Source organism: Mandrillus leucophaeus, unplaced genomic scaffold (genome assembly GCF_000951045.1).
Source record: "Mandrillus leucophaeus isolate KB7577 unplaced genomic scaffold, Mleu.le_1.0 Scaffold963, whole genome shotgun sequence".
NCBI lineage: Eukaryota > Metazoa > Chordata > Mammalia > Primates > Cercopithecidae > Mandrillus > Mandrillus leucophaeus.
In genome coordinates, this window is record NW_012110508.1 from 137,914 (window position 1) to 153,061 (window position 15,148).

Consider the following 15,148-nt stretch of genomic DNA (forward strand, 5'->3'; position numbering starts at 1 on the left):
ATGCCTCAAGGGAGGATCCGGCTGATCCTACAGGAAAACTGCCCCAACGGTGTCTGCACAGAGTTTTATCATGTTGGACTTCTTCAAATTCCTGCCTCGTCTCAAGTCTCTGCCTTATTTCTTTGTCTAGTTTTTCCAGCTCCTGTCTTAAGTCTCTACCTTTTCCCCCACCTAGGCTTGTGGGACCCTCCTTTACTGTTGGTTAATGCACATGTAAGGGCCAGTGATCAAGATGAATTCTGCCTGATGGTGATCCGGCTCATTATCGCCACCCCAGGAAGGTTGTATAGTGGTTAAATCTCTACCTATTGCACACGCAGATTTCTTCAGAATTTCCTTCTCTGACTTAATCTGTACTTATGGTGCCAGGTTTTTCTTAGGAAGGCCCCTTTTGTCTTTCTTATCAGCAAAAGCATGTAGCTGACAAGATTCTGAGATCTTAATTGCAGAGTGAACAAGGTGTTTTGGGTTATTTCTTTCTGCATAGGTACCTCCTCTCCTTTCTACCCACATTTGACTGAGTGCCCACCCACTCTAGCATTAGAGATGCTAGTAATATGCAAATTTTTGGTGGTCCCTTGGGTGTGAGCCTTCACAGACTTTTCCTTTCTCACGGGCTTCTTTCTCCTGCTCACGTCTGGTTATCTGCTTACTCGAACAGATTGATAGAGATTAAGAACAGAAAAAAAAGAATGAAGAAAAATGAAGAGAGCCATAAAGATATGTAGAAAACCATTACTTGTGCCAACATACCCCTAATGAAAGCATCAGAGGAGAGAAGAGAGAAAAATGAGCAGAAAAGAGCTAAAAAAAAATTCAAAGAAATAATGACCAATACATCTTAAGTTTTATGAAAATCATTAACCTATATATCCAGGAAACACAATGAACTCCAAGTAGAATCAACACCCAGAACTACAAATAGAGCCACATCCAGAAACATTGTAGTAGAAATGTTGGAAGACAAAGAGAAAAATCTTGAAAGTGTCAAGAGAAAAACAATTCAATACAAACAAGAGAATCACAATAAGATCAACAGTTGACTTCTGATCACAAATAGTGGTGACCAGAGGCAGTAGGATGACATGAAAATGCTAAAAGTAAAACAGTCAACTAAAATTATTACATGTAGTAAAACTATTTTTCAAAAAATGGAGGTAAAATAGACATTTAGATTAATACAAGCTTAGACTTTTTATTACTAGAAAACATTCTTTTCAAGAAATATTGGCCGGGTGCGGTGGCTCGTGCCTGTAATCCCAGGCCTCCTTTGGGAGGCCGAGGCGGGCAGATCACGAGGTCAGGAGATCGAGACCATCCTGGCCAACATGGTGAAACCCCGTCTCTACTAAAAAAAATACAAAAAATTAGCTGGGCCTGGTGGCTGGCACCTGTAGTCCCAGCTACTCGGGAGGCTGAGTCAGGAGAATGGGGTAAACCCGGGAAACAGAGCTTGCAGTGAGCCGAGATCATGCCACTGCACTCCAGTCTGGGAGACAGAACAAGACTCTGTCAAAAAAAAAAAAAAAAGAAGAAGAAGAAAGAAAAGAAATATTAAAGAAAATTCTTCACAAAGTGAGTGATGCCAGACAGAATTTGAATCCACACACCAAATAACAAAGAACACCTCTAAAAGTAATTAGGTAATTATGTAGGTGATATTAATATATATTTATTCTCCTTTCTTCACTCAATTGATTTAAAGTACAATTATATAAATCATTATGAGCACTTGAGCACTACTGGGACTATAACACATAGAAATGTGATAAATTTGACAATAATAACACAAAGGAGGCAGGTGTAAGCAAAGCTATAGCAGGATGATGAAATGATACCAGATTATAATTTGAATATACAGGAACAAATGAAGAGATCCAGAAAAGGTTACTGAGACTACTAAATCAATAAATTCTATAAATAAGTATTTTTCTCCTATTATCATCAGCTATTTTTTAAAATGATACCATGTAATGGCTATAGCAATATATTGTGGATTTTTAACATACATAGGCATAATATTCATAAAAATAATAGCATAAAAAGTATAAAAGTAGTATATATTACAATAATGATTCTGTATCTAATTGAATTAAGTTATAAATCTAGTAGATTCTAGTAAGTTAATACATATATTGTGAGCCCTACAGTAACAACTAAAAAAAACTTAGAAACATTTCAAAAAACTATTAAGGAAATAAAAATGTTACACCAGAATACATTCAATTCATGCCAAAGAAGGCAGTAAAAGAGCAACAGAGGAACAAAAAGAAAAGATATAAGATATATAGAAAACATGAAGTAAAATGTTTGATGTAAAGCCAACAATATCAATAATAACATTACATGTGAAGGAATTAAACAATCCGATAAAATTTAGAGATTGTCAAACTGGATTTAAAAAAGAAAGATTCAGCTAATGCTGTCTACAAGAGAGGCATTTTAGATTTAAAGCTAAAAATAGTTGTAAGTAAAAAGTTAGGAAAGATGTATCATGCAAACAATAATCACAACAAAGCCAAAGTGGTTATACTAATATCAGACAAAATAGACTTTAAGTGAAAAAGTGCTACCAGAAATAAAAAAAAAAAAAAAAAATGACATCTCACAATGTCAACAGTATCATTCTATCAGGAATCCATAACAATGATAAACATATATGTACCTAATAACAGAGTCCCAAAATACATGAAGCAAGAGTCAAAAACTGACAGTAATGTAGAAGGATATAGACAATCCAACATAACTGTTGGAGACTCCAGTGCCCCACTTTAAATAATGAACAGTAAAACTGCATCTGGTTAAGAAGAAAATAGAATCTAATTTGAAAATCCCTATAAACTAACTAGACCTAACAGACATCTAATAACAACCAAAGCTGACTATACATTATTCTCAAGTAAAAAGAACATTTTCCAGGCTAGACAATATTCTGGGCCATAAAATATGCCTTAATAAGTGTAAAAGAATTGAACGCACATAAAATATGCTGTCTAACCACAATATGACTAAGTAAAAAAAAAATCAGTAACAGAAAAATATTAGGGAATTTTTAAATATCTCAAAATTAAACACACTCCAAAAATAACCAATGTGTCCAAGATGAATTCAAAAGGGTCTTTAGAAAATGCACTGATATGATGCCTGGGGACAGTGGCTCATGCCTGTAATCCCAGTACTTTGGGAGGCCAAGGTGGGCAGATCATCTGAGATCAAGAGCTTGAGACCAGTCTGCCAAACATGGCAAAACCCTATCTCTACTAAAAATACAAAAATTAGCCAGGTATGGTGGCAGGCGCCTGTAATCCCAGCTACTCAGGAGGCTGAGGCAGGATAATCGCTTGAACCCGGGAGGCAGAGGTTGCAGTGAGCCAAGATCACACCACTGCACTCCAGCCTGGGTGACACAGCAAGACTGTGTCTCAAAAACAAAAAAAAGAAGAAAAAAGAAAATGCCCTGAGATGAATAATAATCTATACAACACATCGAAATTTATGAGACATGGATAGCACAGTGCTTAGAGAGAAAATTGTAGCTGAAGCCCTCCTATTAAATAAGAACAACAAAAAATTTCCTGTTAAACACACTGAAAAAATAAGAGCAAACTAAACCTGAAACAAGAAGATAGAAGGAAATAATAAAAATTAGAGCAGATATTAATGAAATCAAGAATAGAAAATCACATATAAAAAGTATAAAAACAAAAGTTCATTGTTTTCAAAGATCAACATAATTAACAAACCTTTATCTAGATTGGGCAAGAAAAAAGAAATAATATTCACATTTTTTTAAGGCAGGGATGAACATTGGGATCAAGCTTATAGAAATGCAATGCATGATAAGGAAATAATATAAACTACTGTATGCCAACAAATTAATTATCATGGATGAAATGGGCAAGTTACCAGAAAGACACAAACTACATAAACTGACACAAAAAGAAATAAACAATCTGAATAGGGTATAATAAAAGAAGGGATAAAATAAGTAGCTTAATAGGCTATACAAAAAGAAGAGATTAAATAAATGACTTTAAAACTTCCCACGAAGAGAAGCCCAAGAACAGATGATTTTGCTGGTGAACTCTACCAAACGTTTAAAGAAGAATTAATAACGTTTCTGAAATGACATCATCAAGATTTTGGAATAGAAGATTCTCTGGCATGACTTTCCCCACAAAAACACAACTAGAAAGGATTCAAAGACAGGAACACTACTCTGAATTCAGATGGACTCACGAGAGTAATGGAGAAATCTTCTGGGCTCACAGAATCAAGAGAAGCAATGATCCTTCAGAGAAACTGTACTTTCAGGCTGTGTTACTTCCTCCCTCAAGCTGGCATATGCCATTAACAGAATTTTGCTAGATCCAGTGTTCTGAGGTGAGAGGAGAGAATTGAAGGTGGAGGTTTACCTTCCTACTAGGATGAGAATTTTCACAGGAATACCACACTAGTTGCATCCCATGGGAACCACTGGAAGGGATAGAAGGGCTGAACTACCTGAAGTATATTGGGGACACAGTGACTGGCATGTGGGTCTTGGCAGCTGCTCTGCACTTCAATCAGCAGGGACACCACGTGGAAGAGACGACAGGAAAGCTCAAATCTCTGGTCGAATTTTCCACAAAACCCAGGGGTTTGTGTGGAGTGTTCCTTTGGTCTGTAGAAAACTAAATAGTTAGGATTAAGTTCCAGTGCCCACTTGAGTGTTCCCCAGACCAGAAAACAATGGAAGGGCAGCAACTGAGTTTTAATGCAGCATTTATTTTCCAGTGCTCACTATAAGTCTTTCTGACACTGATGAAAAAAAAAAAAAAAATGGCAGGGCAGTGATGTAGCTCCAGAGCAGTGTTGAAGTTCCAATATTCACTGTAAGTGACGGGAAACAATGGCAAGGCAGATGGGGAAACAATGGCAAGACAATTAGTTAGCTCTAGTGTAGGGTTTTATCTCCAGAATTCATTGTAGGTGGCCCCCACTTCACCTCCGAATGACTATGACAACAGGCTAGCATTTAACTTGCAGCACTAAGTAGTAAAGTTCTAGGATGACCCAAAATGCCTACAAAACCTGAAAAATGTGGCTGTCTTCTCAAATGTAGTGGCATAAATGTAAAAACACAAAACTTGAAAATATGGCACCACCAATAGGAATTAATAAAACTCCAGCAATACGCCCAGAAGAATTGAGGACCCATACAATTTCTGACACAGTTCAGAGTAATTCTCTTTTAAAAATTCAGAGAAATGCAAGAAAATACAAATAAAAATCTAAAAATTTGGAGAACAACCCAGGAACAAAATGACAAATTTCATGAAGAAATTGAATTTTTTAAAAACAGAAATTGCATTAATAAACAATACAATTACCAAACTGAACAAAACTCATGAGAAAACTTTGACAGCAGGCATAATCAAACAGAGAAAAGCCAGCTTCAAAACAGAACAAATGAAATTAACCAACCAGAGGATTAAAAAGGAAAAAGAACTTAAAAGGATGAAAAAGATCTGTGAGAATTATGGGACACCATCAAGCAAACTAACTTCAGCACAATAGCGATTCCCAAAGGAACCAGTAAGAGAGTAAAAGGCTTGGAAAGCATATTTTTAAAAAATTATATTGGATAATTTCTAAAAACTGGGGAAAAACAACAGCATCCAGATATAGGAAGCTCAGAGATCACCTATCAAATTCAACTCAAAGAGGGATTTCCTAAAGCATATCATAATTTAATTAGCAAAAATCAAAGACAAAAAAGAATAGTTGAAGCAGAGAAAGGAAGAAATACATCACATTCAAAAGAGCCTCGAGATGGCTTTCAGCTGGTTTCTCAGCAGAAACAATGCACATTAGGATGTTACGTTCAAAATGCTGAAGAAAAAAAAGCTGTCCACCAATAATACTGTATCTAGCAAAGTTTTCTTTCAAACAGAAGAGACAAAGACTTGTTTAAAAATAATTTTTTTCTTTTTTTTTTTTTTTGAGACATAGTGTCGCTCTGTCGCCCAGGCTGGAGTGCAGTGACGCGATCTCGGCTTACTGCAAGCTCTGCCTCCCGGGTTCACGCCATTCTCCTGCCTCTGCCTCCTGAGTAGCTGGGACTACAGGTGCCCACCACCACGTCCAGCAATTTTTTTTGTATTTTTAGTAGAGACGGGGTTTCACCGTGTTAGCCAGGATGGTCTCGATCTCCTGACCTCGTGGTCCGCCTGTCTCGGCCTCCCAAAGTACTGGGATTAGAGGCATGAGCCACTGCGCCCAGCCCAAAATTTTTTTAAACCTGAAGGAATACATCGTGTACTCAGAAAATCTGAGACAGGTCTCAGTTAATGTAGAAAGTTTGTTTTACTAAGGTTGAGGACACACCTGTGACACAGCCTCAGGAAGCCCTGATGACATGTGTCAAAGGTGGTCAGGGCACAGCTTGGTTTTGTATATTTTAGGGAGGCATGAGACATTAATCAATATATGTAAAAAGTACATTGGTTTGGTCTGGAAAGCTGGGACAACTTGAAGCAAAGGCAGGAAGACTCCAAGTGGGAGGGAGCTTCCAGGTCAAAGATAGGTAAGACACAAACAGTTGCATTCTTTTGAGTTTCTTGTTAGCCTTTCCAAGGAGGCAATCAGACATGCATCTATCCCAGTGAGTAGAGGGATAAATTTGAATAGAACGGAAGGCAGATTTGCCTTAAGCAGTTTCCAACTTGAGTTCTTCTCAGTGATTTTGGGCCCCAAGATATTTTCCTTTCATAACATCAACATCAAACCTGCATCATAAAAAATGCCAAAGGTAATTCTTCAACCCCCTCACACAAAGAGTGCTAACATGTAACAACAAAGACAAAATCTAGAGATATTAAATTTCCTGGTAAAAGAAAGAAAATATACAAATTTAGAATATTTTAATAATGTAAATAGGGTAAGTAAACCACTTACATCTTAAATATGAAGAGTAAAATACAAAACTATTGAAACAAAAATCATTACAAACATTGAATAAGAAGAGTTACGCAAAATAAAAAGATATAGATGAAAACATCAAAAAGTCAAAGTGGGGAGGTGGTGTCAATGTATATAGTTTGTGTATTTTACTTTTTTTCTTTGCAATTAAAGTTGAGTTATGATCTGTTTAAGTTGTTAAAACAATGAGATGATAATGTAAACCTCATGATACCCACAAAGCAAAAATCTAAAACAGATACACGAAAAATAAATAGTGCAAAATCAAATCATACCACCAGAGAAAATTACTTAACCACAAAGGAAAATAGTAAGACAAAAAGAAAGGATCTGCAAAATAAACAAAAAACATGTAAAAAATGGCAGTAGTAAACAATCACCTATCAATAATAACCTTGAATGTAAATATATTAAATTTTTTCATTTAATGACATAGAGTGGTGGAATTGATTTCAAAAAAAAAGAACTATATGCAGTCAACAAGAAACCCATTTCATCTATAAAGATATGCACAGACTAAAACAGGATAAATTTAAAAAGATATTTCATGCATATAGAAATTTTAAAAACAACAGGAGTAGCTCCACTTATATCAGATAAAATAGACTTCAATAAGGAACGGTAATTAGAACAAAGAGGCCGTTACAGAATGAAAAAGGAAACAATGGTGTAAGAGGGCATAACAACTGTAAATAAATTTGCATCTAACACTGGAGCATCCAAATATATAAAACAAATACTAATAGACCTAAGGAGACAGACTGGCTACAATATAGTAACATTAGAGGACCTCAACATCCCACTTTCAGCAATGAACAGATCACCTAAGCAGAAAATCAACAAATTTTGGAGTTAAACTGCACGCTAGACCAAATGAACATAACCGAAATTTATAGAGCATTTCATCCAACAGCTCCAGAATACACATTTTCTCATCAGCACATGGAATATTCTTCAAAACAGGCCATATGTTATGCTACAAAACAAGTCAACAATTTTTTTAAAAGACTAAATCATGTCTAGCATCTTTTCTGACCATAACAGAATAAACTAGAAATCAATAACAAAATGAATGTTGGAAACTGTAAAAATTTATGAAAATTAAGCAACATGTTCCTGAACAGTAAATGGATCAATGAAGAAATTACACAGGGAATTTAAAAATACATTGAGACAAACAAAAAGGACATTGCAATATACCAAACCTATGGGATACAGTAAAAACAGTTGTAAGAGGGAAATGTATAGCAATAAATGCCTACATCCAAAAGTAGAAAGACTTCCTATCCATACTCCTCAAGGAACTAGAAAAGCAAAAACCAACCAAGCCTAAATTAGCATAAGGAAAGAAGTAGTAAAAATAAGAGCAGGACTAGATGAAATTGAGACTTAAATAATGACACAAAATAAAAAACCAAAGATTTAGTTTTTTAAAAAGCTAACAAAATGACAATTCTCGAGCTCGACATAAAAAGAGAGAAGAACCAACTAAATAAAATCAAAGACGAGAAACGAGACATTAAAAATGAAATACGAATGATCATTAGAGGCTAATGCGCAGGACTATACCCCAACAAATAGGAAAACCTAGAACATAAACTTCTGGACACATAGAAACTACCAAAATTTAACCATGAAGAAACAGAAAATCTGAACAAATCATAAATGAGTAATAAGACTGAAATAGGGGTCTGGTGTGGTGGCTTATGCCTGTAATCCTGACACTTGGAAGGCCAAGGCAGGAAGATGGCTTGAGGCCAACAGTTTAAGACCAGCATGGGCAACATAGCAAAGCCCTGTCTCTACAAAAAATAAAAAATTTGCTGTGCATGGTGGCATATGCCTGTAATCCCAGCGACTCAGAAGGTTGAGGAAAGAAGACTTTATAATCCCAGGAGTTCAAGGCTGTAGTGAACTATGATTATGCCATGTACTCCAGCACGGGCAGCAGAGCAAGATCCTGTCAAAAAAATGAAAATAATAATAACAATAATAATAATGAAAGCCTGAAACAAGAATAAAAGGCCTCCAATCAAAGCAAATCCCAGGACCTGATGGCTTTACTGCTGGATGATACTAAAACTTACAGAAGAGATAGTATTAATTCTACTCAATCTCTTCCAAAAATTGAAGAGGAGTTAATACTTCCAAACTCATTCTGCAAGACCAGCATGACTGTGATATCAAAAGCAGACAAGTAAACAACAACAATGACAACAAAAGAAAACTACAGGTCCTAAAGTCTGATGAACATAGGTGCAAAAAATTCTCAGCAAAATACTAGCAAATTGAATTCACCGATACATTTAAAAAAAATCATTCACCATGAACAAGTGGGATTCATCCCAGGGATGCAATGATAGTTGAATATGTACATACCAATACACATACATTGCATTAACAGAACTGATATGGTTTGGCTGTGTCCCCACCTGTATGAGTCCGTTTTCATAAAGACATACTGCCGGCTGGGAAATTTACAAAAGAAAGAGGTTTAATTGAACTTACAGTTCCATGTGGCTGGGGAAGCCTCACAATCATGGTGGAAGGCAAGGAGGAGCAAATCACATCTTACATAGATGGCAGCAGGCAAAGAGAGAGAACTTGTGCAGAGGAACTCCTCTCTTCTTTTGTTTTTTCCATATATTTACTTTTTATCAAATTTGTTAATGTTAGAGAGTTCTTGTACTGCCAAACCATGCCTGAGAATACAAACAAATGGTACAATGGACAGCCTCATCTACCTATCATACAGGATATTAAAACTCGATTCATGTACATTTTGATATTTTCACAATCTTTTAAAAAGTTGTGACAAGAGTTGGAGTTTAAATCTGCTGCAAGTCTTCAGATTTCGAGTACAGTATTGCCTTTACATAAGACCTCCACTTACTCATCTCTGTTCATTCTTCAGTAACATAACCCCCAACAAAATTTTGCTGGGAAAAAATGCATACTTTTCATGGAAAATACACAGTTCAACAATGAAGAGACTATTTTGTAAGGTTTTAGTTCCCAAATAAAGTGTTCAGGTTACCAAGAATTCCTTTTCTGATTTAATCATTCAACCTCCCCTTGGTTGGCTCACCCAAACACACTAGAAGGCAGGCATCATGCCTGCCACTTCAAATATCAATATTATTTCCTATATGTGGGTGGCAAGTCCCATCAGGACATACTGTAACCCTCCTTGGAGTCCAATTCCTGCAAGACACTTTCATCAAGACTAAACTCCTATCTGAAAATGCTCCCACATCAAAATAGTTTTACTCACCCACTTGCTTCACTCTTGCCAGTAGCAAGTCTGCAACTCATGCATTTGGCAAAGGGACTTCTTATAGAGAAACCCAGACTCTGCATCAAGTGGTCACATTACCACTTTCAGATATTTCTATTAAACGGAAGATACAAAACTAGGAAACTGCCAGACTATCTCATTAGGTGGAAACTCTTCTGTAATCCTGGGTAGCTTCCTCGAGTCCCTTTAAAGGACCCAAAACTACTGTTAATAGGTATTTTAAGCTGTAATCACTAAAACCAGAAGTGCTACATCACTTGTCTTTCGCCCTGACTCTCCAATGAACATAAAGACACGCCAAAAGGTTGAAAACAAAGCCAAGCTTGCTGGGACAATCACTGCATCTATAGAACAGCCAATACTTTGAAAATCTGGGCACAAGTATATAAGGAATTCTTAAACATCATCCACAATCCATGACACTTAAATGAGTTTTAGCTGAGGTTTTGCTCATGTTGCTCTGAATTTGTAAGGATAGATCAGTGAACCCCTTAGCCTCACCAGAAAGCATATTCTTCCCACTGCAGTTTACTATACAATTAGACCTAATTAGATGAGGCATTAGCAGCACCTGATGTAGAGCCTCCAGCATCCACTACCGTTTACATCAAAGGCTTTTTGGTTCCACCCTGAGGATTGGCAAACTCACGACATTTCACAATCCTAAGGCATACTTCAGGTTACTTACTTAACCAGGCAATATGCTCTGTCAAAGAACTTATTTAAGGTTAAAGCAAAAAGGCCTTAATGTAGAACAAAAATCGCTAGCCAGCGCACAGGGGGAGCCGCCCGCCCCGCCGCGCACTCCGCGGAGACCCCGCGGGGCTGAGGCGTCGCGGCTGCCGGCAGCGTGAGCGCAGAGCCGGCCTCCACCCGAGCTAGGAGCCCCGCGGGCCGCGCCCGCCACCGGCTCCACCCATCCGGGTCCAGGAGGCCGAGGCCATGGCCGCGATAGACGAGCGGAGCCTGCACAACTTCTTTGCCAACTGGGACAAGAAGAAGAAGGAGCGGAGCAACCAGGCGGCGAGTTCCGAGGGCGCAGCCGGCAGGGCGGCGGGAGCAGTGGAGCCGCCGGGGGTGTAGGGGACGGCAGGGAGCGAGCGGGAACCCGGCTGGGTCAAGGCAGCACAGCAACCGCGGGGACTGTGGACTCAGGGGCCGCCACCAAGGCTGTGAAGAAGGACGAAGATGAATGGAAAGGATTGGAGCAAAAAGAGGTTGATTACAGCGGCCTCAGGGTTCAGGCAATGCAAATAAGTGAAAAGGAAGAAGATAATGAAGAGACAAGGTCCAGGTGATAACTGGAAAGAAGGTGGAGATGGTGGTGGTATAGAAAAATCTTCAGGTCCCTGGAATAAAACAGTTCCAGTACAAGCACCTCCTGCTCCAGTAATTGTTACAGAAACCCTAGAACTGGCAATGACTACTGGTGTGTGTAGGCCCCCTGGGGCCAGGGTAACCACCACAAGGACCACCAGAAATCTACAGTGATACACAGTTCCCATCCCTGCAGTCAACAGCCAAGCATGTAGAAAGTCAGCCGGAAGGATAAAGAAATGGAGAAGAGATTTGAAGTAATAAGACACAAAAATAGAGGTAGGGATGAGGTTTCAAAAAACCAGGTCCTTAAACTTCAGCTAGACGGCCACTATGCTGTGCCTAAAAACCAGAAAAGGAGCCACTCACAATACAATTAAGGAATGGCCTTTGCTAACCCTTCTGAGATAACTAGAATACACCTAACCACCACGAACAGCCATTCATCGTCTGATCTCTGCTGGATCTATATACAGAGATGCAGATCAGTCGATTTCACGACTGGCCCTATTTCACTGTGGAAGTTAAAGTGTCATGGCTGCGTTATGCATATTGGATTTAGGAGAATTTTCATTGTTATATAAATATGTGAACTAGTTTCAACAGTGTTCCTTCATATTTACTCTGCAAATACAAAACCAAACCTGCAGCCAATGGTCATTTCAAAATCATGTTATGTGCAGATACTAGCCTTCGTAAGGGTTGACCACCTCAGATTTGCTGCACTCATTGTGGACTTCATGTGGATCACAACTTCTTGTTAAGAAGGTTACAATTATTAAGTGTCGATGTGAACCTTGAAACCAGCTCTTCTGGATTCTTATCAGAAGTCCTGCATAAAAAGTCAGCCATCTAGGTTCTGATCTGCTATAAAAGATGAAGATTTAAGTGACCTTAATTAACCTGTCCTGTACCCTACCCTGAAGGAATACTCTGTAGTAGGCTGTGGCTATATTAGACTTCCTGGAACACACTGCTGAAAAGAACTGATGTGTTCAGATCACCTGTGGAGGACTATGATTTGTAATTTAAACTTTTATTTGTATTCTGAGGTAACCACAAAATAAATTCAACTATAAACTGGGGTCCACCAAGTGGGGAAAGGGGTGAGAGAGAGAGTAATCTTGTTTAGTTTGGGGGGTTTTTTTGTTAATTTTTTGTTTGAATAGTGCTTTTTTGTTTTGTTTCTGGAACTCCGCTTTTTAAAATCATCAGATCTTGTGAGACTCACCCACCATCATGAGAACAGCATGGGAAAGATTTGCCCCCATGATTCAATTGCCTCCCACTGGGTCCCTCCCACAACATGTGGAAATTTAACATGAGATTTGGGTGGGGACACAGCCAAACCATATCACTACCAAAATCTCATCTTGAAATGTAACTCCCACAATTCCCATGGGTCATGGGAGGAACCTGGTGGGTGGTGATTGAATCTTGGGGGTAAGTCTTTCCTATACTATTCTCATAATAGTAAGTCTCATGAGATCTGATGGTTTTTAAAACAGGAGTTTCCCTGCACAAGCTCTCTTCTTCTGTCTACCACCACGCAAGACATGCCTTTCACATTCTGCCATGATTTTGAGGCCTCCCCAGCCATGTGAAACTGTAAGTCCATTAAATGTCTTTATTCTGTAAATTGCCAGGTTACAGGTATGTCTTTATCAGCAGCATGAAAATAGACTAATACAGTAAATTGGTACCCGCTGAATGGGATGCTGCTGTAAATACCCAAAAATGTGGAAGTAACTTTGGAACTGGGTAACAGGCAGGGGTTGCAACAGTTTGGAGACCTCGGAAGAAGACAGGAAAATGTTGGAAAGTTTGGAACTTCCTAAAGACTTATTGAATGGCTTTGCCTGAAATGCTGGTAGCAATATGGATAATAAAGTCCAGTCTGAAGTGGTGTCAGATGGAGATGAGAAATTTGTTGGCAACTGGAGCAAAGGTGACTCTTGTTATGTTTTAGCAAAGAGACTGGCAGCATTTTGCCCCTGCCCTAGACATTTGTGGAACTTTGAACCTGAGAGAGATGATTGAAGGTATCTGGCAGAAATTTCTAAGCAGCAGTATTCAAGAGGGGACATGGGTGCTGTTAAAGGCTTTCAGTTTTATAAGGGAAGCAGAGCATAACAGTTCAGAGCATTTGCAGCCTGAGAATGTGACAGAAAAGAAAATCCCATTTTCTGAGGAGAAATTCAAGCCAGCTGCAGAAATTTGCATAACTAATGAGGAGTTGAATGTTAATCCCTGAAACAATGGGGAAAATGTCTCCAGGGCATGTCAGAGGTCTTCATGGCAGCCCCTCCCATCGCAGGCCTGGAGGCCTAGGGGAAAAAGGTGGCTGGGCCCAGGTCTCCATGCTCCGTGCAGCCTTGGAATTTGGTGCCCTGTGTCCCAGCTTCTCCATCCATGGCTGAAAGGGGTCAACATAGAGTTTGGGCTGTGACTTCAGAGCCATGGCAGCTTCCACATGGTGTTGAGCCTGTGTGTGCACAGACATCAAGAATTGAGGTTTGGGAACCTCCACCTAGATTTCAGAGGATGTATGGAAACACCTGGATGTCCAGCCAGAAGTTTACTGAGGGTTGGGGGGCTCTGGTGGAGAACCTCTGCTAGGGCAGTGCAGAAGGGAAATGTGGGATTGGAGCCTCTACACAGAGTCCCTACTGGGGCGCCACCTAGTGGAACTGTGAGAAGAGAGCCACTGTCCTCCAAACCCCAGAACTGCAGATCCACTGACAGCTTGCACCACTGTGTGGAAAAGTCGCAACACTCAATGACAGCCCTTGAAAGCAGCCAGCTGAAAAGCCACAGGGCAGAGCGGCCCAAGACCATGGAAACCCACCTCTTGCATCAACGTGACCTAAATGTGAGACATGGAGTCAATGGAAATCATTTTGAAGCTTTAAGATTAGACTGCCCCACTGAATTTCAGACTTGCATGGGGCTTGTAGCCCGTTTGTTTTGGCCAATTTCTCTCATTTAGAATGGATGGTATTTACCCAATGCCTGTAGCCACATTGCATCTTGGAAGTAACTAATTTGTTTTTGATTTTACAGGCTCATAGGTGGAAGGGACTTGCTTTGTCTGAGATGAGACTTTGGATTGTGGACTTTTGACTTAAGGCTGAAATGAGTTAAGACTTTGGGGGACTGTTGGGAAGGCATGGTTGGTTTTGAAATTTGAGGACATGACATTTGGAAGCGGCCATGGGCAAAAAGATTGGTTTGGCTGTGTCACCATCCAAATCTCATTTTTAATTTTGACTCCCACAATTCCCATGTGTCCTGGGAAGAACCTGGTGAGAGGTGATTGAATCATGGGGGTGGGTCTTTCCTGTGCTGTTCTAGTGACAGTGAATAAGTCTTATGAAATCTGATGGTTTTAAAAACAGGGATTTCCCTGCAAAATATCTCTTCTCTTGTCTGTCATCATGTGAGACACACCTTTCACCTTCCGCCGTGATTGCAAAGCCTCCCCAGCCACATCGAACTGTAAGTCCGTTAAATCTCTTTCTTCTGTAAATTGCCCAGTCTCAGGTGTATTTTTATTAGCAGCATGAAAAC

The 15,148-nt window shown here is 39.2% G+C and overlaps 1 pseudogene across 1 annotated transcript; it reads left to right on the forward strand.

The window, feature by feature from the left end:
* Positions 1-11,029: 11,029 nt before the first annotated feature.
* Positions 11,030-11,958, forward strand: LOC105532498 (annotated as a pseudogene). Its single transcript, XR_001004988.1, has one exon. The product of XR_001004988.1 is annotated as a protein CDV3 homolog pseudogene (transcript).
* The last annotated feature ends 3,190 nt before the right edge of the window (positions 11,959-15,148 follow it).